The 27,269-nt window shown below is 43.3% G+C and overlaps 1 protein-coding gene across 7 annotated transcripts in view; it reads left to right on the top strand.

Moving 5' to 3' along the window:
- Positions 1 to 27,269, top strand: part of PIK3CB (phosphatidylinositol-4,5-bisphosphate 3-kinase catalytic subunit beta) — a 184,283-nt gene that overhangs the window by 27,612 nt on the left and 129,402 nt on the right. For 5 of the 7 annotated variants that reach the window (XR_002914434.2, XM_024245077.3, XM_002814095.5 and 2 more), the window contains exon 2: positions 11,475 to 11,579. The exons of the other annotated variants lie outside the window; for them this stretch is intronic. The gene's annotated coding sequence lies outside the window, so the exon portion shown is untranslated. The remainder of the gene's footprint in view (positions 1 to 11,474; positions 11,580 to 27,269) is intronic. 7 annotated transcript variants of the gene reach the window in all.

Below are 27,269 nucleotides of genomic sequence, written 5' to 3'. Positions count from 1 at the left end.
TGGCATTACAAGCAGTGCTGTAATGGATAAATAAGGTTTATTTTATTATTATTATTATTATTTTTTGAGACAGAGTTTCACTCTGTTGCCCATGCTGGAGTGCAGTGGCGCAATCTCGGCTCACTGCAACCTCCACCTCCCATGTTCAAGTGATTCTTCTGCCTCAGCCTCCTGAGTAGCTGGGATTACAGGTGTGTGCCACCACACCTGGCTAATTTTTCTATGTTTTGTAGAGATGGGGTTTCACCACGTTGCCCAGGCTGGTCTCAAACTCCTGAGTTTAAGCAATTCTCCTGCCTGGGCCTCCCAAAGTGCTAGGGTTATAGGCATGAGCCACTGCACCTGGCCTGGATAAATAAGATTTAGATTTGACTTTGAAACATTTGGTTCATATCCTGTATTATCCCAAGATACAGATTGTGACCAGAAACAATGAAGGCAAATTGATATATTTTCTGTAATAAGTGGCTCATATTTATAACAGCAGTTAACACATCTGTATGTATGCATATAATTTATGTATTTGAGTGCACTACTGCAAAAAGCTATAGGAGCTGTGGAATGCTTGCACATATTATAAAGTTTAAAAATACAAGTTTATTATGGAGAGTAAGCCTCTTATCCCCTGCCTAGAATCTGCAATATTCCAGTTTCTTGTATTTTAAGGGTGGTATTCTTCAACGTCCAGCTGTGTACAGTATCACCATCGGCAAGTTGACTTATTTCCCAGGGTGATTCCCATCCAAAAAATCTCTATTTTCTCACTATCCTCCTAATACAAGCTTATTTTGTGGCTGGCCATTCTAGCTGTTTACATTCCGTTGGTCTCTTTTCAAGTCTGATTTTTCTGGAGCAATCCTGAATAAGCAGGCCTCAATTTCTTTGAGGTTCAGAGCTTCCTCTCTTCAGTTCTAGCATTGTCCATACAACTATGTCACTCTTGGAACTCCCTGTTCTGCTGAGCATGTTTAGTTATCATGTGGGTGAATAATATAACAGTGATCTTTTTTTTTTTGAGATGGAGTCTCACAGTGTCTCCCAGGCTGGAATGCGGTGGTGGGATCTCAGCTCACTACAACCTCTGCCTCCTGGGTTCAAGCAATTCTCCTGCCTCAGCCTACAGAGTAGCTGGGACTACAGGCGTGCATCACCATACCTGGCTAATTTTTGTATTTTTAGTTGATACAAGGTTTTGCCATGTTGGCCAGGCTGGTCTCGAACTTTTGACCTCAAGTGATCTGCCTGCCTTGGCCTCCCAAAGTGCTGGGTTACAGGTGTGAGCTACCTCACCCAGCCGATTTCTCTTAGAGTCTGAGAAAATCACTGAAGATTTAATAAACCACTGATATGTGTATAATTATATTAGCACAGCTTTCTCAATCTTGTAGAAACTATTGCTCTGCTGATCTAATTAAGGAAGTTCTGATTCTTTTTGTAAGGGGAAGAATCCTTTAAAAATGGGAAGATGGGGCCGGGTGCAGTGGCTCATGCCTGTAATCCCAGCACTTTGGGAGGCCAAGGTGGGAGGATCACGAAGTCAAGAGATTGAGACCATCCTGGCCAACGTGGTGAAACCTCATCTCTACTAAAAATACAAAAATTAGCCCGGCATTGTGGGGCATGCCTGTAATCCCAGCTACTCAGGAAGCTGAGGCAGGAGAATCGCTTGGACCGGGGTTGCAGAGGTTGCAGTGAGCCGAGATTGCGCCACTGCACTCCAGCCTGGTGACAGAGCGAGACTCTGTCTCAAAAAACAAAACAAAACAACAACAAAAACAGAAGATGTACATCCTAAATCTGTTTTTTTTGTTTGTTTGTTTGTTTTGTTTTTTTGAGACGGAGTCTCGCTCTGTGGCCCAGGCTGGAGTGCTGTGGCGCGATCTTGGCTCACTGCAAGCTCCGCCTCCCGGGTTCATGCCATTCTCCTGCCTCAGCCTCCGGAGTAGCTGGGACTACAGGAGCCCGTCACTACGCCCGGCTAATTTTTTGTATGTTTTAGTAGAGACGGGGTTTCACCGTGTTAGCTAGGATGGTCTCGATCTCCTGACCTCGTGATCCACCCGCCTCAGCCTCCCAAAGTGCTGGGATTACAGGCGTGAACCACCATGGCCGGCTTTTTTTTTTTTTTTTTTTTTTTGAGGCAGTCTCTGTTGCCCAGGCTGGAGTGCAGTGGCATGATCTTGGCTTACTGCAAGCTCCGCCTCCCGGGTTCATGCCATTCTCCTGCCTCATCCTCCTGAGTAGCTGGGACTACAGGCGCGTGCCACCACGCCTGGCTAATTTTTTTGTATTTTTAGTGGAGACGGGGGTTTCACCGTGTTAGCCAGGATGGTCTCAATCTCCTGACCTCGTGATCTGCCGATCTCAGCCTCCCAAAGTGCTTGGATTACAGGCGTGAGCCACCGTGCCCGACCCCTAATTCTGTTTTTAATAAATACTGGTTTTGTTGTTGTTGTTGTTTGTTTTTGAGATGGAGTCTCGCTCTGTCACCCAAGCTGGAATGCAGTGTCACGATCTCAGCTCTCTGCAACCTCCACCTCCCGGGTTCAAGGAATTCTCCTGCCTCAGCCTCCCGAGTAGCTGAGATTACGGGCATGCGCCACTATGCCCGGCTAATTTTTTTATTTTAAGCAGAGACTGTTTTGTCACATTGGCCAGGCTGGTCTCTAACTCCTGACCTCAGGTGATCCACCTGCCTCTGCCTCCCAAAGTGTTGGGTTTACAGGCGTGAGCCACCATGCCTGGCCAAATACTGAGTTTTTTTTTTCTTTTTTTTTTTGAATGGAGTCTCGCTCTGTCACCCAGGCGGGAGTGCAGTGGCACGATCTCAGCTCACTGCAAGCTCCGCCTCCCGGGTTCATGCCATTCTCCTGCCTCAGCCTTCTGAGTAGCTGGGACTACTACTGGGGCACCTGCCACCACGCCCGGCTAATTTTTTTGTATTTTTAGTAGAGACGGGGTTTCACCATGTTAGCCAGGATGGTCTTGATCTCATGACCTCGTGATCCGCCCGCCTTGGCCTCCCAAAGTGCTGGGATTACAGGTGTGAGCCACCGTTCCCGGCCATACTGAGTTTTCTAAAGGCTGCTTACAGTATACTTTGGAAAGAAATTGTAAAATTAAGAATTCTTAAGCAATTGCGTCTTGCATTTAGTGATTCAGATTTACATTTTAGCTTATTTTACAGCGATTTTGTTCTTAAGAGTTGATAAGGATATCAAATCAGAATGAAAACATCATTGTGTCCTCTTAATTTAAAAGCCATAGTTTCCAGGCTTTTTGCTCTTTTGTTTTTTTTGAGACAAGGTCTCTGTTATTCAGGCTGAGTGCAGTGGCATGATCATGGCTCACTGCAGCCTCAACATTCTTGGGCACAAGTGATGTTTCCACCTCAGCCTTCTGAGTTGCTGGGACTACAGGCTTGTGCCACCTCGCCTGGCTGATTTGTAATTTTTTCGGAGAGAAGGGCTCTTGCTCTGTTGCCCAGGCTGGTCTTGAACTCCTGGGCTCAAGCCATCCTCTTGCCTTGGCCTCCCAAAGTGCTAGGATTATAGATATGAACTACCATGGCTGGCCTGTTTTTTTCTAAAATATTCATGTATTTTTTCTCTATAAGAGGCCAAGTGATTTGTGAGGTTACTTCTTCTTCTTCTTTTTTTAAAAAATTTTTTGTAGAGGTGGAGTCTTGCTATGTTGTCCTGGGCTCAAGCAATCCTTCTGCCTCAGCCTCCCAGAGTGCTGGGATTATAAGTGTGAGCCACTGCACCTGGCCTGTCAGGTTGCTTCTATACCTATTTTCTTATCTAGAATATGTGGTAACAGTATTAACCTGTTTGTAAGTTATCTAACAATAATTGAATGCTTTATGTATTGATGTGGGCCTCCAGTGAATTGATTCTGGTCAAAATTCACACCTTTGGAATGTCAAATTCATTCAGCTGAGAGGCTGGAGCTTTCCTAGATAGACAAGCCACAGAGACTTTCTGAAAATCAAGGTAGAGAGCCTAAGCATTTTAGAGCTTCATGTTGTGTTTGAGAACAGAGGCCCAGAGAAGGAGGCCATCAGCTCCAGTGACTTCCCTAGTGCCTTGGTGGTAAAACTCAGCATAGAGTTTTCCCTCCACACCTGAGCCTCTTCCAAGAGCTTCTTTCATGTCTTGGCTTGTGTGACACCTTGCCTCAGCCTCATCCCAGGACTTTTCTGCAAAAGGAATTCTTTTCCCTTGGCCCACGTGCTGCTGCAGATATCCAATTAATGAACAATCTAGATATATTTGTTAAGCATCAAGGTACTGGCCACGTGTAATAGTAAGCAAGAGAGGCAAATGTGTGTCCTGTGTTCAATAATGCTATCATGTTGGTGTTTACTTGGTTTGGGAGGATAGGGGTCATTCATAGAAATGGAAAGAGGCATTGATTTAGAAACTAATGCAAATAAAGACAGGAAAATATGTTTTCTCATATTTTAATTTGACAAAATTTAAAATATACGTAAGTTTCATAAGGTGAGGATACTTATTTATGTTCTTTCTTAGTCATCCAGTCTCTGGAACTCTCCCTGCTTTGACACCACCTCCGTTCCCAACCTTTTTAAAAAGTTGTTTAATTGTCTGCTTGCAGAGGTGGATACTTTTTATTCTGGTGGAAGACTGGACCAGTGGTTGTTTGTTTACAGTTTAAGATGCCCTTTAGGATCTGCTTTCCTTGTTCCCTCAGGGCTGAACTTTCTGAAAAGTTCTGATCTAATGTGGTCATACCAGGTTTGACTATATCTTTTATTCTACTTCTGGCATTGCTGTCAATTTATCATAAGATTTTTCTTTTGTACATTTCTTTTAGCTAAAGAGTTGGCCATGGGAAACTCTGCTTTATTCACATACACCTTTATATTAATATATTAGAGTGTGTGAATATTTTCCTATATCCATCATTTATTCATGGAACATTTTTGAGAGGATATGTATTGTGTGCTGTATGAGGCACTGGGGGTGCAAAGTTGAAGAAGGTTCATGGCTCATGGTTTTAGTTTTAAGAAACTTCAAGAGAGACTGGCAAATGAACAGATAATTCTGATATGTTGGGGTAAATACAAATGACAGATATAGATCCTATCTAGGGTATTGTGGACCACAGAATAGAGCAGGATTGGTACTCAAAATACAGTATGGGAACCCTGAGAGGTCCCTGAGCTCTGGAAGGTCAAAACTTTTTAAAAAAATAACAGTACTAACATTATTTGCCCTTTTCTCTCTTTTTTTTTTCCCTCACAAATTAACAATGGAGTTTTCCACAGGCAAGGGAACTTGTAATATCTCAACAGAGATGAGAATCCCTCCCTCTTGCCCTGTTTCCCTCCTTTCCTCCGCCACTCTTTACTTTCCCCTTTCTACTTTCCCCCTTCCCTTTTCTTTCTTTCTTTTTTTTTTTTTTTTTTTTGAGATGGAGTCTCTGTCACACAGGCTGGAGTGCAGTGGTGTGATCTCGGCTCACTGCAACCTCCACCTCCTGGGTTCAAGCAGTTCTTCTGCCTCAGCCTCCGAGTAAGTGGGATTATAGGTGCCCGCCACCATGCCTGGATATTTTTTTTGTATTTTTAGTAGAGATGGGGTTTCACTGTGTTGGCCGGGCTGGTCTTGAACTCCTGACCTCGAGTGATCCACCCGCCTCGACCTCCCAAATTTGTGAGATTATAGGCGTGAGCCACTGTGCCTGATTCCCCTCTTTCCTTCTTTCTTTTTCTTCTTTTTTGTTTTTGTTTTTAGAAACAAGATCTTGCTGCTTGGCCCAGGCTGGAGTTCAGTGGCACCATCATAGTTCACTGCAGCCTTGAACTATGCATAGGTAATCCGTCCACCTCAGCCTCCCAAGTGGCTAGGATTACGTGTGTGCACCAACACACCCAGCTAATTTTTTTCTTTAACTTTTTTTTTTTTTTTTTGAGACAGAGTCTTGCTCTGTCACCAGGCTGGAGTGCGGTGGCCCAATCTCTGCTCACTGCAACCTCCGCCTCCTGGGTTCAAGCAATTCTCCTGCCTCAGCCTCCCTAGTAGCTGGGACTACAAGCACGCGCCACCATTCCCAGCTAATTGTTGTATTTTTAGTAGAGACAGGATTTCACCATGTTGGCCAGGATGATCTCTTGACCTCCTGATCCACCTGCCTCGGCCTCCCAAAGTGCTGGGATTACAGGTGTGAGCCACCGCGCCTGGCTAATTTTTTATTTTTTATTTTTTTTAGAGATGAGATCTGCTACATTGTCCAGGCTGTCCTCCAACTCCTGTGCTCAAGCAGTCCTCCTTCCTTAGCGTCTCAAAGCTTTAGGATTACAGGCATGAGCCACTGCACCTGGCCTGTGACTGTTTTCAACTATAAGCATACCTATTCTGTCATTCTTACAACTTTGAATATCGGTAATTTTATCCATTTAATGCATTGATAATGGCTGTGGCGTGATCCAGAAGCACACAGTGAACATAAAATGGGGAGGCTCTGATATTTGATACAAATTGCTATGGTACAACTGCTCATTCCTGTGTAGATTATTGTTATTTAAAAAATAATACTCTGGCTATATCACCTCATTTCATTATAACGGGTATGTGTTCTACTTGCTTTTTTGACTTCTCATCTCATTTTTACTGTGCCTAGAGAATTTTGTTAGAAGTCTTACCCCTAATTACCTGTTTGAGAATAGGTAAACTTTTATTGAACTTACTGTAATAAGTAGGCTACGTCCTACATAATCAATTGAGTAAGAAGAAAGAGGACTTGGGGGATTTTTAAAAATGTTTCCTGAATCTATTCTTTTTTAGTGTGAAATTTATATGTATGTGATTTTGAAATAATTCAGAATTAATAGAGAAGTTAAAAAATAGGCCGGGCACGGTGGCTCACGCCTATAATCCCAGCACTTTGGGATGCCTAGGTGGGCAGATTACCTGAGGTCAGGAGGTCCGAGACCAGCCTGGCCAACAGGGCGAAACCCCATCTCTACTAAAACTATGAAAATTAGCTGGGCGTGGTGGCGCACACCTGTAATCCCAGGTACTCAGGAGACTGAGGCAGTAGAATTACTTGAACCTGGAAGATAGAGGTTGCAGTGAGCCAAGATCGCACCACTGCACTCCAGCGTGGGTGACAGAGTGAGACTCCATCTCAAAAATATTAATAATAATAGAGTTGTAGCTGGGTGCAGTGGCTCAAGCCTGTAATGCCAGCACTTTCAGAGCCTGAGGTGGGAGGATTGCTTGAGCCCTGGAGTTTGAGACCAGCCTGGACCACATAGTAGACTCCATCCCTACAAAAAAAAAAAAAGCTGGGTGTGGTGGCACACGCCTGTAGTCCCAGCTACTCAAGAGGCTGAAGTGGGAGGATCCCTAGAGCCCAGGAGGTCAAGGCTGCAGTGAGCCATGATTGCACCACTGCAATCTTTGGGTGACAAAGACTCTGTTAAAAAAAAAAAAAGTGTCATGGGTTAAAAGTTATTCTCAAGACTTTTCTATTCTCCAGTAGAAGAAACATTTATATTAATAAATGAGAATTGTGAGTATTAATAAATATTATAAAGATGATAAAGTAATGTGGTAGATAATGACCTAGGTTGCTATCTTAACTGTGAGACTGTGTAGAATGCCTCTTAGAAGAGGTAACTTTGAGTTAAAACATAAATGTTATGAAGTGGCAGAAGACCTGGAGGCAGCACATTGCAAGCTGAAAGAACAGCATGTACAAGAGACCTAAATAGGAACAAAGTGTGAGGAAGAGAAAATATACCAGTAAGGCTAGAGAGTAGTTGAATGAAGAGGAAAGCAGATGAGGTCAGAGCCTGGCATGGTGGCTTATGCCTGTAATCCCAGCACTTTTAGAGGCCGAAGTGGGTGGATCGCTTGAGCACAGGAGTTTGAGACCAGCCTGGGCAACATGGCAAAACCCTATCTCTGCAAAAAATAACAAAAATTAGGCAGGCGTGGTGGCACATGCCTATAGTCTCAGCTACTAGGGAGGCTGAGGTGGAAGGATCCCTAGAGCCTAGGAGGTTGAGGCTGCAGTGAACTGTGATAATGCCGCTGCACAACAGGCTGGGTGACAGAGCAAGACCCTGTCTCAAAAACAGACAAAAAAACAAGAAAAGAAAAAAGATGAGGTTAGTTGTAGACAGATACCAGATCATATAGGGTAGGTCATTTTTAATATCATGTAGGGTCTTAGTAGTTCATAGTTGTAACGCAGGTAGGGTTAACAGCAGGAAGCCTTTGGAAGGTTTTAAGTAGATCACTCCAGTGATAGGATTTATGCTGTACAAGGTACATTCTGGTTGATCTGGTGTGGATTAATTGTAGAGAGGTAAGATTTGACTCTGGGAAGCTGAGGTGGGCAGATCACAAGGTCAGGAGTTCAAGACCAGCCTGGCCAATATGGTGATACCCCATCTCTACTAAATATACAAAAAAAATTAGCCGGATGTGGTAGCAGGCACCTATAATCCCAGCCTCCTGCGAGGCTGAGGCAAGAGAATTGCTTGAACCCGGGAGGTGGAGGTCGTAGTGAGTCAAGATCGCGCCACTGCACTCCAGCCTGGGTGACAGAGCGAGACTCTGTCTCAAAAAAAAAAAAAAAAAGTAAGATTTGAGGCAGAGAGACAGATTTGGAAGGTGTTGGAACAGCATAGCTTCAGCCTCCCGAGTAGCTGGGATTATAGGCATATGCCACCATGCCCGGCTAATTTTTGTATTTTTAGTAGAGATTGGGTTTCGCCATGTTGCCCAGGCTGGTCTTGAACTTATGGGCTCAAGTGATCCTCTGGCCTCCCAAGTAACTGGATTACAGGCTTACATCTCTGTGCCTGGCTTGGTGAGGCTTTTGTTCAGAGGAGACATGAGGCTTTGTATAGCTAGGGGAGAAAAAGTTGACCCGGACCCTGAGAGAAGCAACATGGAATTATGGAGAAAATATCCTTTTCCAAGAGGACTAGTGTTAGAGATCTTGGGTTGATGACTTCAGTGAGGTGGGCAGTGCTAAGGTCTTAGTTCCAGAGATGGTAAAAGAATAGGTCCTGTTATTGTGTGTTTGTGTTGATAGTATTTAGGCCCTATTTTGGTTCATTCATTTACTAATCTATGTATTGTAGTAATGGATTATCCTGGAGTTAGAAATACTTTTAAATACAAAAACAAGTGGAAAGTCTTTCCCACCTATATCCCTCAGCTACCTTGTTTCTATTCACACCATTCCTCCAACACTGCACCCCACCCAGGAAACTATTGTTCAGTTTCTCATGTAACTTTCTAGAATTTCTTTATATAAATAAAGACAATAAAAATACAGATTTTGGGCCAGGCACAGTGGCTCATGCCTGTAATCTCAGTACTTTGGGAGGCCGACGTGGGTGGATCACGAGGTCAGGAGTTCGAGACCAGCCTGACCAACATGGTGAAACCCCATCTCTACTAAAAATACAAAAATTAGCTGGGCCTGGTGGCGCATGCCTGTAATCCCAGCTACTTGGGAGGCTGAGACAGAAGAATTGCTTGAACCCGGGAGGCGGAGGTTGCAGGAGCCGAGATCATGCCGTTGCACAGATTCTGGCCAGGTACAGTGGCTTGGGCATGTAATCTCAGAACTTTGGGAGGCCAAGGCAGGCGGATCACTTGATCCCAGGAGTTCAAGACCAGCCTGGGCAACGTGATGAAACCTGTCTCTACAAAAAATACAAAAATTAGCCGGGCGTGGTGGTGCACGTCTGTAGTCCCAGCTACCTGGGAGGCTGAGGTGGAGGATCACCTGAGGCCGGGGAGTTCTAGGGTGCAGTGAGCCACTATTGTGCCACCACACTCCAGCTTGGGCAACAGAGTAAGACTGTCTCAAAAACAAAAAGAAAAAAAAGATAAATAAATAAATAAATAACTGCAGATTCTTGTTTCTTTCTATCTTTACCCTAAAATCCACCAATCTCAAAGGTAGCATATTATAACTGTTATTTTGCAAATTGGTATTCCCACCTTCCCCCTTGCACAGTGTGTTTTTCACTTAAGAATAGAGATTTACACAGAAAATCTTTCCATAGAGTATATAGGATTTTTTTTCTTTTTCTTTTTTTTTGAGACAGGTCTATTTCTGTTGCCCAGGCTGGAGTGCATTGGTGCGATCTTGGTTCACTGTAGCCTGAGCCTTCTGGATTCAAGTGATCTTTCCACCTTGGCCTCTGAGTAACTGGATCACAGGCACATGTCTCCATTCCTGGCCCTGAATTTTATTTTTAGGAGTAGTTTTAGGTTCACAGCAAAATTGAGCAGGGGTACAGAGAGTTTTCACATATATCCATTACCCTACACAGTCATAACCGTACCCACACATGCATAGCTTCCCCCACTATCAACATCCTGAATAAACAAGTTTGTTATTTTTGAGTTCACCAATTTTCTTACTTTTGGAAAAACAATCAGCTTTATGTACTTTGAAATTGTTCTGAAATTTGTTTTATAATGTTCCTCTCATTTAAAAAATTCATCAAAAGACACCTTAAAGAAAGTGAAAACATGCCACATGTTTTGGGAAAAATAATTGTAGTATATGTAATAGGGAATTAGTGTCCTGACCAGGGCTGGCTTCATGGGTGTGCAATCTGTGCAGTCACGCAGGACCCCTCATTTAGATGGTCCCTGTGCTTAGTTTATTGGTAAGCTGTCACCGTCTTGAAATTCCTAATTTTTGATAAAGTAGCCCAACATTTTTATTTACTTATTTTAAAATGTTTTTATGGTGAAAAATTTATATTTGGAATTTGCCAGCTGAACTCAGTTTAGGTTATTCCAGTTTTGTTGGCAACATTCAAAGCATCATAGTCAGGAATCTGTTGAACATATGCCTTCTCTCTGTCAGACTCGATCCGGGTGTTGACCTTGGCCATGTCAGTGTCCTAGAGCTTCTTCACAGCTTGTTTGATCTGGCGCTTGTTGGCTTTGACATACACAACTAATGTAAGTGTGGTGTGGTCTTCCGTCTTCTCATTGGTCAGGATTAAGCCTGTTTTTCTTGGGAGTGCTCTTCCTGGGATATTTTGGCTGCAGTGTCTTGGGGCAGCCTGAAGGTGGGTAGCATGCAGATATCTTTCAGCAGTGTGTTTTTGGCTTTTAAAGCCTTTGTTTTGGCTTTGGGAGAGGCAGGGGCTTCCTTTTTCTCTTTGGTGCCATCTTGGTGAAAAGGCCTCACGTTTTTTATTTTGCACTGTACTCTGCAAATTATGTTGTCTGTCCTGGTCCTGAATATATAAAGCCTACTAATTAATTAGAAAAAGCCAATCCAATAAGAAAATGGCCAAAATCTGAGAGCAAAGATCTTCAGTCTGATTAGATCTTCAACCTACATATTTTAAAATGTGTAGCATTAACAAGTGATTACATGTATAAGTAATAAAATTTACCTGACTTAATTTAGCTCGTTTAGATTAATACTTTTGTCTTCAACCTTTTTTGTAGTGTATGTTTTAACTGGAAAAAGTCTTCCATGAAAACGTCACTTTTAAAAAATAAGTAATGCCATCTGTTTTCCTAAAAGACTGAAATGGGGGCGATCATTCTTAGGTAAGTGTCCAATTTTGTATTTTTAATTACTTGTATATTGGTTAGAGTATAAATCTTTTTTTTTTTTTTTGAGGTGGAGTCTTGCTGTGTTGCCCAGGCTGGAGTGCAGTGGTGCAATCTTGGCTCACTGCAACCTCCGCCTCCTGGGTTCGAGCAATTCTCCTGCCTCAGCCTCCTGAGTAGCTGGGATTACAGGCACATGCCACAGTGCCCAGCTAATTTTTTTGTATTTTTAATAGAGACGGGGTTTCACCATGTTGGCCAGGCTGGTCTTGAACTCCTGACCTCAAGTGATCTGCCCGTCTCGGCCTTCCAAAGTGCTGGGATTACAGGCATGAGCCACTGCTCCCAGCAGATTATGAATCTTTTAGTTAACCTATGAGGTAGGGAGTGGGAGTGGGGTGGATGCTAGGTCTTGTTTGAAGATAGTCTGTTATTGAGGATTATGTTTCCTACAGAGTTAAGAACAGAAGCAGAGAGGAGGATCAGTAGTGTTGAAAGCTCTTTAGACAGTTTAGTTGAAAACTGAAGAAACTGTTTTGGATTTGACAGTTAGGAATTCATTGATGATCCCAGGAGGGGCCATTTTAGGAGGCTGTTTATGGCTGAAAATCAGCTTGCAATGGAGTGAAGAGTAAAGAGGAGGTGATAAAATCTAAATATTTCAGCTATTTCATTTATTAAACCCATATGTAATATAGCTGCAGCCATCACTTCCTTAAGCACTGGAGTTATAGTTAGGGTAACCATATATCCTGGTTCAAATCTCCTATGGATCAATTAATGCCCAATTATTTTTATTTTTGTTTTTTTGAAACGGAGTCTTGCTCTGTCACAGGCTGGAGTGCAGTGGCGCCATCTTGGCTCACTGCAACCTCTGCCTCCCATTTTCAAGCGATTCCCCTGCCTCAGCCTCTCGAGTAGCTGGGACTACAGGCGTGTGCCACCTCGCCCAGCTAATTTTTGTATTTTTAATAGAGACAGGGTTTCACCATGTTGACCAGGCTGGTCTCGAACTGCTGACCTCAGGTGATCTGCCCACCTCAGTCTCCCAAAGTGCTGGGTGGGATTACAGGCATGGGTCACCATGCTGGGCCTTTTTTTTTTTTTTTTTTTTTTTTAAAGACAGAGTCTCATGCTCTGTCACCCAGGCTGGAGTGCTGTGGCGTGATCTCGGCTCACTGCAACCTCCGCCTCCCGGTTTCAAGTGATTCTCCTGCCTCAGTCTCCCAAGTAGCTGGGATTACAGGCACCCACCACTATGCTCCACTAATTTTTGTATTTTTAGTAGAGATGGGGTTTTACCATGTTGGCCAGGCTGGTCTCGAACTCCTGACCTCGGGTGATCTGCCTGCCTTGGCCTCCCAAATTGCTGGGATTACAGGCATGAGCCACCGCGCCTGGCTGAGATAATTTTTTTTTAAGAAAATGGGGTCTCAGTCTGTCACTCAGGCTGGAGTCCAGTGATGCGATCACTTCTGGGCTCAAGTGATCCTCCTGCCTCAGCCTCCTGATGGGATTACAGGTGTGAGCCACCATGCTCACCTAGCAAGGAGTGATTTAAAGTATACAAGAAGGTATGCATAGGTTGTATGCAAAGACCATACAATTTTATATCAGGAACTTGAGCATTTCTGGATTTTGGTGTCTGCAAGGGTTCTGGAAACAATTCCCCCCAGATACCACAGATGACTATATATTTATTGTTTATCTTCTCTGTCCTCATTAGAATATCAACTCCATGAGAAATGGACCTCTGTTTTTGTTCACTGTTGTAACCCTAGCAGCTAGCAGAGTTCTTGGTATATTAGTAGATGCTCGGTAAATATGTATTCAGTATATAATGGCCTCCAGTGCCTTGATGCATCCCCTTTATCAATCCTGCATCTCATAGACAGTTATTTCAATTACCAGTGTCAAATTTCTCATGTTCACCTAAAAGGTTATGCTAGCTAAATTCATACTGCCTGCCATGTCATGCTAGCTTATCTCAAACTAGGCCTTTACTATTGCTCAGCAATCATATTAAATTTCTCCACCATCGTCTCTGGTCTGGTTAGTTGCAACAGCCTCTTAATTGACTTTTGTGCTTCCACTCTGCACCTATAATTCATCTTCAATAAAACAGAGGACTCTAAGGCATATATCATATCATACCACTTTTATGCTTAAAAACTCAGAAGATGCCGGGTGCTGTGGCTCACGCCTGTAATCCCAGCACTTTGGGAGGCCAAGGCAGGTGGATCACCTGAGGTCTGGAGTTGGAGACCAGCTGGCCAACATGATGAAACTTGATCTCTACTAATAATACAAAAAATTAGCTGGGCATGGTGGCAGGCACCTGTAATCCCAGATACTTGAGAGGCTGAGGCAGAAGAATCACTTGAACCTGGAGGGTGAAGTTTGCAGTAAGCTGAGATCGCGGCATTGCATTCCAGCCTGGGCAACAAGAGCGAAACTCTGTCTCAAAAAAAACCAAAACAAAACAAAAAGCAAACAAAAAAAACTCACAAGACTTTGAGTCTAAACTCCTTACCACAGCCACAGAACACTACGTGGCCTGGCTCTGCCTACTTCTTCAATCTGAAATTTCTTTTAAGAGATGGTGCCTCACTATGTTGCTCAGACTGTTTTCAAACTCCTAGCCTCAAGCGATCCTCCTGCCTTGGCCTCCCAAAGTGCTGGGATTACAGATAGGAGCTACAGTGCCTGGTCAACTTCTTTAATCTCATCTCATGACACTATGGTCCTCATCCACCTTATTGTAGAAACACTGGAATTCTTTCCACTCCTCAAACACAATCAGCTCATTTCCACCTTGAGGTTTAAACTTTTTTTGAGCCAGAGTCTTGCTGCAGCGCCCAGGCTGGAGTGCAGTGGTGTGATCTCGGCTCATTGCAACCTCCACCTCCCAGATTCAAGTGATTCTCCTGCCTCAGTTTCCTGAGTAGCTGGGATTATAGGCATGTGCCATCATGCTCGGCCGATTTTTGTATTTTTAGTAGAGACGGGGTTTCACCATGTTGGCGGGGCTGATCTCAAACTCCTGACCTCGCGGGATCCGCCCGCCTCGGCCTCCCAAAGTGCTAGGATTAGAGGCGTGAGCCACCATGCCCAGCGAGGTTTAAACTTACATAGCTTGATTTTCTTTTAGCTTGGCTAAATTCTTGTCTTTCAGATCTTAATGTCACCTCCTCAGAAGAAGATAACCAGTCACTATCAACTGCCATATTTTAATTCTTTTCATATCACGTTACAATTTGGTATTGTTCTTGTTCACTCCAGTGATTAGCTCCACGAGAACACTGATCTTGTCTATGAGAGTGCCTGGCACAATGCAGGTGCTCAGTAAATATTTGGTGAATTTGGTAACTGCCCTACAATGTTTTTCCTAAATGCTTTCTTCTCCCAGGATCCCAACCTCACCACTAATTAACTATATGCCGAATAGATAACCTCAATCCCTACATTATTAAAAAAAGTAAGATAAGAAATCCTACACTTAGCTGGGTGTGGTGACACACACCTGTAATATTGGCTACTCAGGAAGCTGAGGCAGGAAGATTTCATGAGCCCAGGAATTCAAAGTTGCAGTGAGCTATAATTGGACCACTGCATTCCAGTCTGGGCAACAGAGTATGACCCTGTTGGAGGGGAGGGGGAGAGAAAGAGAAGGAGAAAAGAAATCCTACAGCTTCTTCCTCTTTGCCTAAAAATTCCATGATATATCCTCTCTTCCAGTCCTCTAGTTTCTAAGCAGAAAGATTGCTACTCTTGTAAGAGCTAAACCCTTTACCTGTGTCTTTGATCTCAATCAAACTTCTTACCTCTTCTGAGTAAAAACTTAATTACTCTTTTTAATATTTAAACTATATGCAAGCTGAGTACAGTGGCTCACACCTGTAATTAGCCAGGCATGGTGGCGAATGCCTGCAGTTCCACCTACTTGGGAGGCTGAAGTGGGAGGATTGCTTGTGCTTGAGCCCAGGAGGTCGAGGCTGCAGTGAGCCTAGATCCTACCACTGCACTTCAGCCTGGGCAACAGAGCGAGACTGTGTCTCAAAAAACAAAAATTATCTCAATGGTAACCTGGAAAATGAAAAAAAATTATAATACCTAATACAATGTAAATGCCTTGTGAATAGGTGTTATTGTATTATTTAGGGAATAATGACAATAGAAAAAAGTCTGTATATGTTTAGTACAGGCACAACAGAACCATTACCCGATCCAATATTTCTTTTTTTTCTTTAATTTTTTGAAATGGAGTGTCACTTTGTTGCCCAGGCTGGAGTGCAATGGCGCGATCTCAGCTCACTGCAACTTCCACTTCCCTGGTTCAAGCGATTCTCCTGCCTCAGCCTTCAGAGTAGCTGGAATTACAGGCACGCACCACCACGCCTGGCCCCGCATCCAATATTTTCGATTCATAGTTGGTTGAATTCACAGATGTGGAACCCACAGATACAGAACACACAGATATGGAGAGCCTACTATATAATATGTTGGGTGGTGATAAGTGTTATTTTGAAGATTTATACCTTGTTTGCCATTGTCATTAAGGCATGGAAATATATTAGGGAAAAGTAGACATTGATGAAGGAGGGGTATGTTTACTAAGGTAAAGTTAGGGAAGACCTCTCTGATTAGGTGACATTTGAGTTGGCAGCTCTAAATGAAGTGAGGGAGCAGGCCCTCTGGGTATTTTGGATAGGGTGGGGAAGGCATTTTAGACTGAAGGAACTTAAATACAAAGTGTTTGAAGCTGGATGTGCTTGATGTGTTCTATGAGCTGCAAGAGGGCCAGAGTGGCTGCATTGAAGTAAGTGAGGGTGGAGATAGTAGGAGGTGACATCATCATTGTGAATGTGGTAGAGGCTTGAGTCAAGTTGTAGACCAGAGTCAGGCCTTTTCTTCTGTGTGATGGTGGAGCTGCAGATCCAGGAGTGAGGTTGTGGTGGGAAGTGAAAGGTCAAGCTGTGGCTGAGAGGTGTAACTTCAGGCTGAAGAATTGTGAGGCTGCCAGGTGCAGTGGCTCACGCCTGTAATCCCAACAGTTGGGGAGGCTGAGACGGGCAGATCGCTTGAGTTAGAGACCAGTCTGGGCAACATGGTAAAACCCCATCTCTACAAAAAATGTAAAAATTAGTCGGGCGTGGTGGTGCATGCCTGTAGTCCCAGCTACTCGAGAGACTGAGGCTAGAGGATTGCTTGAGCCTGAGAGGTGAAGGTTGCAGTGAGCCGAGATTGCACCACTGCACTCTAGCCTGGGTGACAGAACAAGACGTCTCAAAAAAAACCAACCATGAGGTCAGATGTTTGAAGTATCTGAAAGTGAAGATGAGAGAAGAGGGTGTACAATAAAACAGATTTTTGAACACTACAGGGAGGTAGGAAGCGTAGAAAAAGGTGAGTTGGAGGCACAGAGGGCCTGTAAGTTCATAATGGACAAGTTTATTTGGCTTCAGGTTTTTTATTTTGTTTTGTTTTTGAGGTGGAGTCTCACTCTGTTGCCCAGGCTGGAGTGCAGTGGTGTGATCTCGGCTTGCTGCAACCTCCACCTCCCAGGTTCAAGTGATTCTCCTGCCTTAGCCTTCTGAGTAGCTGGGACTCAGGGTTTTTTCTTTTTTTTTTTTTTTGAGACAGAGTCTCGCTCTGTCACCCAGGCTGGAGTGCAGTGGCACAATCTTGGCTCACTGCAAGCTCTGCCTCCTGGGCTCGCGCCATTCTCCTGCCTCAGCCTCCCGAGTAGCTGGGACTACAGGCGCCCACCACCACGCCCAGTTAATTTTGTGTGTGTGTGTGTGTGTTTTTAGTAGAGATGGGGTTTCACTGTGTTAGCCAGGATGGTCTCAATCTCCTGACCTCATGATCCACCTGCTTCGGCCTCCCAAAATGCTGGGCTTACAGGCATGAGCCACTGTGCCCGGCCTCAGGGTTTAAAAAAAAAAAAAATGGGTGAAATACACACAATATAAAATTTATCATTTTGCTTTTTTTTAAATGAGGACAGGGTTTTGCCCTGTTTCTCAGGCTGGCCTCGAACTCCTGAGCTGAAGTGATCTGCCCACCTTGGCCTCACAAAATGCTAGGATTATAGGTGTGAGCCACTGCACCTGGGGAAAATTTAACCACTTTTAAGTGTATAATTCAGTGGCGTTAAGTATATTCACAAAAGTACATCCACAAAAGTACATCATCACTGTCCGTCTCCAGAACTTTTTCATCATCCCTAACCGAAACTCCCTACCTATTAAATAATAACTTCTCATTGCCCCCTCTTCTTTAGTCCCTGAGAAACCACTGTTCTATTTTCTGTCTCTATGAATTTGACTACTCTGCTTCAGGTGCCTTGTATAATTGGAATCATACAATATTTGTCTTTTTGTTTCTGACTTATTACACTTGGCATTATATTTTTAAGGTTCATTCATGTTGTAGCATGTAGTAGAATTTCATTCCTTTTAAAGGCTGAATAGGCTGGGCCCGGTGGCTCATGCCTGTAATCCTAGCACTTTGGGAGGCCAAGACAGGCGGATCACAAGGTCAGGAGTTCGAGACCAGCCTGGCCAACATGGTGAAACCCCGTCTCTACTAAAAATATGAAAATTAGCTGGGTGTGGTGGCCCATACCTGCAGTCCCACCTACTCGGGAGGCTGAGTCAGGATAATCACCCCTGAGTCCAGGAGGTGGAGCTTGTGCCGAGATCACACCACTAAACTCCAGCCTGGCAACAGAGAGAGACTCTGTCTCCCCCCCAAAAAAAAAAAAAAAAAAGAAGGCTGAATAATATTCCATTGTATGTACACACCACATTTCCACGTTTTTTTTGTCTACGTATCTGTTGATGGTGACACTGGTGCTGTTTCTACCTTTTGGCTATTGTGACCAGTGCTGCTGTGAGCACTGGTGTACAAATCTGAGTAAATCCCTGCTTTCATTTCTTTTGCATACATCACCAGAAGTGGGATTATTAGATCATAGTGGATCATATGCTTTAATTTTTCTTTTTTTTTTTTTGAGATAGGGTCTCACTCTGTCAACCAGGCTAGAGTATAGTGGTGTAGTCATGGCTCACTGCAACCTCCACCTCCTGTGCTCAAGTGATCCTCCCACCTCAGCCTCCTGAGTAGCTGGGACTACAGGTGCCCACCACCACACCTGGCTAATTTTTTGTATTTTTATTAGAGACAGTGTTTCGCCACGTTGCCCAGGCTAGTCCTGAACACCTGGCTCAAGCTATCTGCCTGCCTTGGCCTCCAACGGACCAGAAACAGTAGGCACTCAACAATATCATGCTGGGATTACAGGCGTGAGCCATCACGCCCCGCCATATGCTTTAGTTTTTTGAGGAACAATTCTGCTGTCTTCCATACTGGCTATACCATTTTATATTTCCACCAGCAATACACAAGATTTCCAGTTTCTCCACAGCTTTGCCTGGGTTTGGTTTTTAAAAAAAAACTCCGTGGTGTTTTTTTGTTTCTGTTTTTGTTTTTTGAGACGAAGTCTCACTCTTTTCCCCCAGTCTGGAGTGCAATGGCACGATCTGGGCTCACTGCAACCTCCGCCTCCCGGGTTCAAGCTATTCTCCTGCCTCAGCCTCCCTAGTAGCTGGGATTACAGGTGCGTACCACTACGCCCAGCTAATTTTTTGTATTTTAAGTAGATACGGGGTTTCACCATGTTGGCCAGGCTGGTCTCAAACTCCTGACCTCAGGTGATCCGCCCACCTTGGCCTCCCAAAGTGCTGGGATTACAGGGGTGAGCCACTGCCCCTGGCCTTTTTTTTTTTTTTTTTTTTTTTTTTGAGACAAAGTCTTGCTCTGTTACCCAGGCTTGAGTGCAGTGGCATGATCTTGGCTCACTGCAACCTCAGTCTCTCAGGTTTAAGCAATTCTCCTGCCTCAGCTTCCCAAGTAGCTGGGATTACAGGCGCATGCCACCAGGCCTGGCTAATTTTTGTATTTTTTAGTAGAGACAGGGTTTTGCCATGTTGGCCAGGCTGGTCTCGAACTCCTGACCTCAGGTGATCTGCCCGCCTCGGTCTTCCAAAGTGCTGGGATTACAGGCGTGAGCCACTGTGCCCAGCCAGTAGTATAGTTGTGGTTTTTGAATAATGGAATGTTTTAAGTTTATTTCCTTAAAAGAATGTTTATCATACACTGTTTTCTGGTAGTTTTAAAAGTAGCACAAGTCGTTATGCTCTGCTACAAGGTCAGAACTGGTAAAGAAAGTTGTCTTCAGCCAGGCGTGGTGGCTCATGCCTGCAATCCCAGTACTTTGGGAGGCCAAGGCGGGCGGACCACCTGAGGTCAGGAGTTAGAGACCAGCCTGGCTAACATGGTAAAACTCCATCTCCACCAAAAATACAAAAATTAGCCAGGTGTGGTGGTGCATGCCTGTAGAGCCAGCTACTTGGGAGGCTGAGGCAGGAGAATCGTTTGAACCTGGGAGGCGGAAGTTGTACTGAGCCGAGGTCATACCACTATACTCCAGCCTGGGTGACAGAGCAAGATCGTGTCTCAAAAAAAAAAAAAAAAAAATTGTCTTCTAGTTAAATTTTAGTGAGAGATTTTCACAGGAATTAAAATTCTGGGGACTTAAAAAATCTTAAGTATACTTTGCCATAAGCTTCAGGGACTGTGTCTATGTTACTTGGCTGTGTGTAGTCATGAATTTGATCTTTTAGGATAGGACAATGATTAAACAAACTAGATTTTTTTTTCTTTTTTTGTTTCTTTAAAAAAAAAAAAAGAATACATTTGTTAACCTCCTGTTTGGAAATTTTACAAGGAGCTGGAGAAATTTTCACTTTTGTGTTTACTGATTGTGTACTACCTTAACTGTTGGAAAAATATATTCCCTATTCAGATGAATGATAAACCAGTAAAAGCTATTAAAGGGAAAAAATGTGATGGGATTACAGCTGCCACAGAGAGGTTTTTGAAGCTTTGCACCTTGTTTGCAATTGTCATTAAGATAATGGAAATTTTGAAAGATGATCTTAATGTCTTCAATGTTGTTAAAATTAGGCTTTTTTCTTGGTAAATGATGTGTCTTAATTTGAAAAGTTTTCCTTTAGGAGCTTCTTTTTTTTTTTTGAGCGGAGTCTTGCTCTGTCACCCAGGCTGGAGTGCGGTGGTGCGATCTCAGCTCACTGCAGCATCTGCCTCCTAGGTTCAAGCAATTCTCCTGCCTCAGCCTCCTGAGTAGCTGGGATTACAGGCACCTGCCACCACGCCCAGCTATAGGAGCTTCTTATGTTATGTGAACACTATGAGTAAACAGAGTGGTATAGTTTAAACTTGCCTTCCAGTTTTTCCAAGTTCCTCTTTCTCCAATTCATTGTCTTTGCCTCGGGGTTCTTTTTCATTAATATGTATGGATGTTTACACAGTTAGAAAAAATGTTCATAAAGATGATATTGTTGAGTGCTTACTGTTTCTGGTCCTTTGATAATGTGGTGTGCTTTTTACTTTTACACAGAAAATAACTGTGGTCAGATTGTCATGCAGTCTGCCATAGACAGTAAGGATATTGTGAAAGAAATTCTGGCTGTCTGCATAGCATGACCTTTCAAAACTGTTTTCTTTGCTGCAAGCATTTCACTTAGCCTTTTGACTGCCACATGATAGAGGAAGTAGTACATAAAGGGCAGTATAAATGGCTGCCTTGTTGATCTCAATACTGTTTTTTAAACCATGTTAAATAGTCACATATGTTATTAAATACAGTTTTATGTGGAGGATTACCAGTTTTATGCATAGTAGAGTACATTTTAAGTATAATTTTATAAAACTTATAATATTTAAAATTTAAATACAGGCCAGGCATGGTGGCTCACGCCTGTAATCCCAGCACTTTGGGAGGCCGAGGTGGGTGGATGACCTGAGGTGAGGAGTTCGAGACCAGCCTGGCCAACATGGTGAAACCCCATCTCTACTAAAAATCCAAAAAATTAGCTGGGCATGGTGGTGCATGCCTGTAATCCCAGCTACTCAGGAGGCTGAGGCTTGAACCTGGGAGGCGGAGATTGCAGCGAGCCAAGTTTGCGTCATTATACTCCAGCCTGGGTGACAAGAACAAGACTCCATCTTAAAAAAAAAATTTAAATAAAAAATCACATTATTTTCAGAAAGGACCTAAATTTTTTATTCAAAGTTTTAAGGATTATTAGTGAATGGAGATTATTATATATAGCTCATGACTACAAATCTGTAATTTTTGTGAGGAGACATTTTTAAAGCAACCTTTGGAGCTCTCTTTCTGCTGCTTCTGAGCACCCAGGAGAGACTGTTTTCTTTAACACTGTGAAGAGACCTGGGGAAAATGAGGAAGCACCAGCCTGATTTTATTTTACTTTTATTTTATTTTATTTGAGATGGAGTCTTGCTTCATATACTCCAGTAAATGTGGTCATGCTATGTATATTCTTTTGTTTCTTTTAACATTGTTGGTAAGGTTCATTAATGGTGGTGTGTGTAGCTGTATTTTATTCATTTTTCCTATTGTAAACTATTATTATTTATTGATCTATTAATGTACATTAGGATTATGCCTAGTTTTTTGTTACTATGAAAACTTTGACCTTAAACATTCATGTGAATGTCATATCCTCAGATAAGCATTTTCTTTTTTTGTTTTTTGACACCGAGTCTCTCTCTGTTGCCCAGGCTGGAGTGCAGTGGCGTGATCTTAGCTCATTGCAACCTCCGCTTCCCGGGTTCAAGTGATTCCACTCAGCTTCCCAAGTAGCTGGAATTACGGGCGCATGCCACTGCGCCCAGCTAATTTTTGCAGTTTTAGTAGAGACGGGGTTTCACCATGTTGGTCAGGCTGGTCTGAAACTCCTGACCTCAGGTAATCCACCTGTCTCCCAAAATGTTGGGATTACAGGCATGAGCCACTGTGCCTGGCCTGGATAAGCATTTTCCTAGAATATTATACCTAGTAATGCAATTTTTGATGCTAAACTCTCTTTGGAAGAAGTTAAATCAGTTTATTCTCCCATAAGCAACGATCTATGAAATGGCATCTCAGTGTGGTTTTAATTTACATTTTCTTGGTGACCAATGAGGTTGAACATTTTCCCCCATATGTTTATGGGTTATTTGGGCTTTTGGGAAACTAATTATTATCCCCATTTTTTTTGTTGGATTCATATTCTTTATATGTTTATTTTCACACTGTAACTTTCAAAAGTTGTTTATTTGATCATTTTTTATTTATCTGTTTAACATTCTTCATTGGATCTCTTGTTCTTTTGCATGAAGAACAACATCTTAATTTGACCTACCAGGATCTGCATATAGCCAGCCTCCCCAGTACCATTCTGCCCCTGTACTCTGCTTGAATTCCATAAATGCTTAAGGTTTCTCAGGTCTTTGCATATAGTCTTTCTTTCCTTGCCTAGCTAATTTCCTGTCTTACATTGTCTCTGTTAAAATATCACCCTCATGGGCCATGGTGGCTCATGCCTCTATTCCCAGCACTTTGGGAGAACAAGGCTGGGGGGTGGGGATCACTTGAGCTCAGGAGTTTGAGACCAGCCTGGGCAACATAGTGAGATCTTGTCTTTACAAAAAATGAAAAAATTAGCTGGGTGCCATGCACCTGTAATCCCAGCTACTTGGGAGGCTGAGATAGGAGGATCATTTGAGCTCCAGAGGTCGAAGATGCAGTGAACTATGATTACACTACTGCATTCAAATCACCCTCTTTATCTGCCTCAAATTAACATGTTTTAACCTCTACATTTGTTTATGAAAATAAAATAATTCTCATCAGAAGATTACAGAGGAAGAGGAGAGCTGTCGATACGTTTGTTTCTGCCAGGGGATTTTAAAATGCATTGTGCAGAGTAATGAACAAGGATAAAAGTTGTTGAGCTTCGGCAGGAGTGAATGATTTGCTGGTGTCATAATGGTAGCCTCATTAATGATATCCCCCACTGCTCTTCATAATTCTGTTTTCTATTTGGATGAAGGGTGATAAGGAAAACAGTGATATTGGACTGACTGAGGGAGGATATGTGGGTTTTAATCATGGCCTTGCAGCTACCTGGATTATGTGTTTGACTAAATTAGTGAAGGCTAAATTGCTGTAACAGACAAAAAATGAATAATGGTCCAAACTTAATAGACATTTATTTCTCACTCGTGGAACAGTTAAGTTGGATGGCCCTCTTTGGTAGGTGGTTCTCTTTCAAATGGTTTCTTCCATCTTGTGACTCTGTCATCCTCTATTCCACTATGACCAGTGGAAGAGGAAAGAGAAGGTGTAAGTGTCACACCACCTTTCTTAAATTAAGCCCTGACCTGAAGTGACACAGGTCATTTCCACTGAACATTCCACTGGAAAGAACTTAGTACATGGCCACTTCTAATTGCACAGGAAGTTGGAATATGTATCCGCTAAGTGCCCAGCCACAATCCTGTAACTGTGGAAGAAAAAAATTAGTCTCTGCCATAGTGACCTTGGTATAGTTGTCATATTTCTGTAGGTCTCAATCTCTAAGGTATAAGAAAAGGGATCTATACTCAGGAGATTTATCACACACACACCCTTCTTCCTTAGTGATTAAATTTAAAAGGCACAAGCAAAGTGTTTCCATCGTTTCTTCATTCACCTTGTTCCAATTCAATTTTGAAGGATTATGAGATGCTAAAGGTAGTATTAATCATTGTCTTCTCCTTTTTATCACACCCAAGGTCTTCACAGCTCTGTGGCTTTATCCAGGCCTGAGTACAAACTGCATCATGGCCTTATAGCAAATGGAAGCTTACAAAGTGAGATGAAATAATTCTGAAGTTTTAGTTGTAGGCAAATGTGTTGGTATGATACTAGTTGCTTTTGAAATATAACTTGTTTAAATATTCTACATTTTCTCTGGAAAATAAGAATTTTAAATATATTTTAAAACATCTAATTAACAAAGTTGGCTAGAGCTTGTGTCAATTGATCCATAAATTTGGACTGTAAGTGTTAGCAGTTTAGTGCAAGGAAATTGTCTTGATAGTTTTATAACCAAAGTTGGGTAATAGGAATTGTTTTTTAAAACTTTAATTTTTTTGAGACAGTGTCTCGCTCTTTCACCCAGGCTAGAGTGCAGTGGCATTAATGTGGCCCTCTGTAGCCTCGACTGCCTGGCGTCAAGTGATCCTCTTTTACTTCAACCTCCCAAGTAGCTGGGACCCTAAGTGTGCACCCCCTCACCTGGCTAATTAAAAAAGTTTTTTGGGCCGGGCACGGTGGCGCACGCCTGTAATCCCAGCACTTTGCGAGGCCGAGGCGGGCAGATCACCTGAGGTCAGGAGTTCGAGACCAGCCTGGCCAACATGGCGAAACCCAGTCTCCACTAAAAATACAAAAAAATTAGCCAGGCGTGGTGGTGGGCACCTGTAATCCCAGCTGCTTGGGAGGCTAAGGCAAGAGAATCACTTGAACCTGGGAGTCAGAGTTTGCAGTGAGCCGAGACTGCACCACTGCACTCCAGCCTGGGTGACAGAGTGGGACTCCATCTCAAAAAAAAAAAAAATTTCTGTAGAGATGGGGGTCTCGCTATGTTGTCCAGGCTGGCTTCAAACTCCTGGGCTCAAGCCGCCCTCCTACCTCCATCTCCTAAAGTGCTAAGATTACAGCTATGAGCCACCATGCCCAGCCAGAAGTTTCATTTTCGTTTTTTGTTGTTTTTTTTTTTTTTGAGATAAGATCTCAGTCTGTCACCCAGGCTGGAGTGCAGTGCCAAGATCTTGGCTTACTACGGCCTCGACCTCCTGGGCTCAATCAGTTCTCTCACCTCAACATCCTAAGTAGCTGGGACTGCAGGTGAGCACCACCATGCCTGGCTAATTTTGTTTATTTTTTTGTAGAGATGAGGTCTCACTGTGTTGCCTAGATTGGCCTTGAGCTCCTGGGCTGAAGCGATTCTCCTGCCTTGGCCTCCCAGAGTGCTGGGATTACAGGCACGAGCCCAGAAGTTTCATTTTTATGTAAAGACGTAATTTTTAGCTGGAGCATTGTGGGTCATGCTTGTAATATCAGCACTTTGGGAAGCTGAGGTGGGAGGATTGCTTGAGGCCAGGAGTTTTAGATCAGCCTGGGCAACATAGCGAGACCCTGTCTCTACAAAAAAACAAAACAAAACAAAACAAAAACACAAAATTAGTCGGGTGAAGTGGTGTATGCTTGTAGTCTCAGCTACTTAGGAGGCTGAGACAGGAGGATGGCTTGATCCCAGCAGGTAGAGGCTATAGTGAGCTAAGATGGCGCCACTGTATTCCAGCCTGCACGACAGTGAAAGACACTCAAAAAAAAAAAGAAAAAAGTCTCAGAAAAAAAAAGAAAAAAGACATAATTTTAAAAACTTATTTAGCCCACACTGCTTTCTTTTTGGAAACAATAGTAACATTCACAACTAAAGTAAGTTAATTATAGTTTAAGGGCTGGGCGCAGTGGCTCACGCCTGTTATCCTAGCACTTTGGGAGGCTGAGGTGGGCAGATCACAAGGTCAAGAGATTGAAACCATTGTGGCCAAAATGGTGAAACCCCATCTCTACTAAAAATACAAAAATTAGCTGGGCATGGTGGTACGCACCTGTAATCCCAGCTACTCGGGAGGCTGAGGCAGGAGAATCACTTGAACCCTGGAGGCGGAGGTTGCAGTGAGCCGAGATTGTACCACTGCACTACAGCCTGGCAACAGAGCAGGACTCTGTCTCAAAAAAAAACAAAAAACAAAAAACAAAAGTTAGTTTTCTGCTGGGCTCACACATATAATCCTAACACTTTGAAAGCCAAGGTGGGTGGATCACTTGAGGTCAGGAGTTCGAGACCAGTCTGGCCAACATTAGCAAAACCCTGTCTCTACTAAAAATACCAAAAATTAGCCGGGTGTGGTGATGTGTGCCTGTAATCTCAGCTACTTGGAAGGCTGAGGCAGGAGAATTGTTTGAACCCGGGAGGTAGAAGTTGCGGTGAGCTGAGATCTCGCCACTGCACTCCAGCCTGGGCAACAGAGCGAGACTGTCTCAAAAGAAAAAAAAAAGTTCTCAGTGCCATTTAAATTTCAGTAGAACTTGGACCTGCATAATTCTAATTTTAGAGATTAACTTGTTTGCTGATATACTAAAGTTATCCGTATATTAGAAGAAAATATTTCTCATAAGAAATGCCCTTGGGCCAGGCATGGTGGCTCACACCTGTAATCCTAGCACTTTGGGAGGCTGAAGCAGGAGGATTGTTAGAGCTAGGGTTTCAAGACAGCCTGGGCAACAAAGCAAGACACTGTCTCTATTTAAAAAAAAAAAAAAAATTTGGCCAGGTGCAGCAGTTTCATGCTTGTAATCCCAGCCCTTTGGGAGGCTGAGGCAGATGGATCACTTGAGTTCGGGAGTTCGAGATCAGCCTGGGCAACATGGCAAAACCCCACGTCTACCAAAAATACAAAAAATTAGCCAGGCATGGTGGCATGCACCTGTGGTCCCAACTACTCGGGAGGTCTGATGCAGGAGGATTGCTTGAGCCCAGGAGGTAGATGTTGCGGTGAGCCAAGATCGTGCCACTGTACTCCATCCTGGGTGACAGAGTGACATCCTGTCTCAAAAAAAAAAAAAAAAAAAGAAGGCCGGGCATGGTGGCTAACGCCTGTAATCCCAGCATTTTGGGAGGCCGAGGTGGGCAGATC

Source organism: Pongo abelii, chromosome 2 (assembly GCF_028885655.2).
Source record: "Pongo abelii isolate AG06213 chromosome 2, NHGRI_mPonAbe1-v2.0_pri, whole genome shotgun sequence".
NCBI lineage: Eukaryota > Metazoa > Chordata > Mammalia > Primates > Hominidae > Pongo > Pongo abelii.
This window is presented reverse-complemented; position numbering and strand designations above follow the sequence as displayed.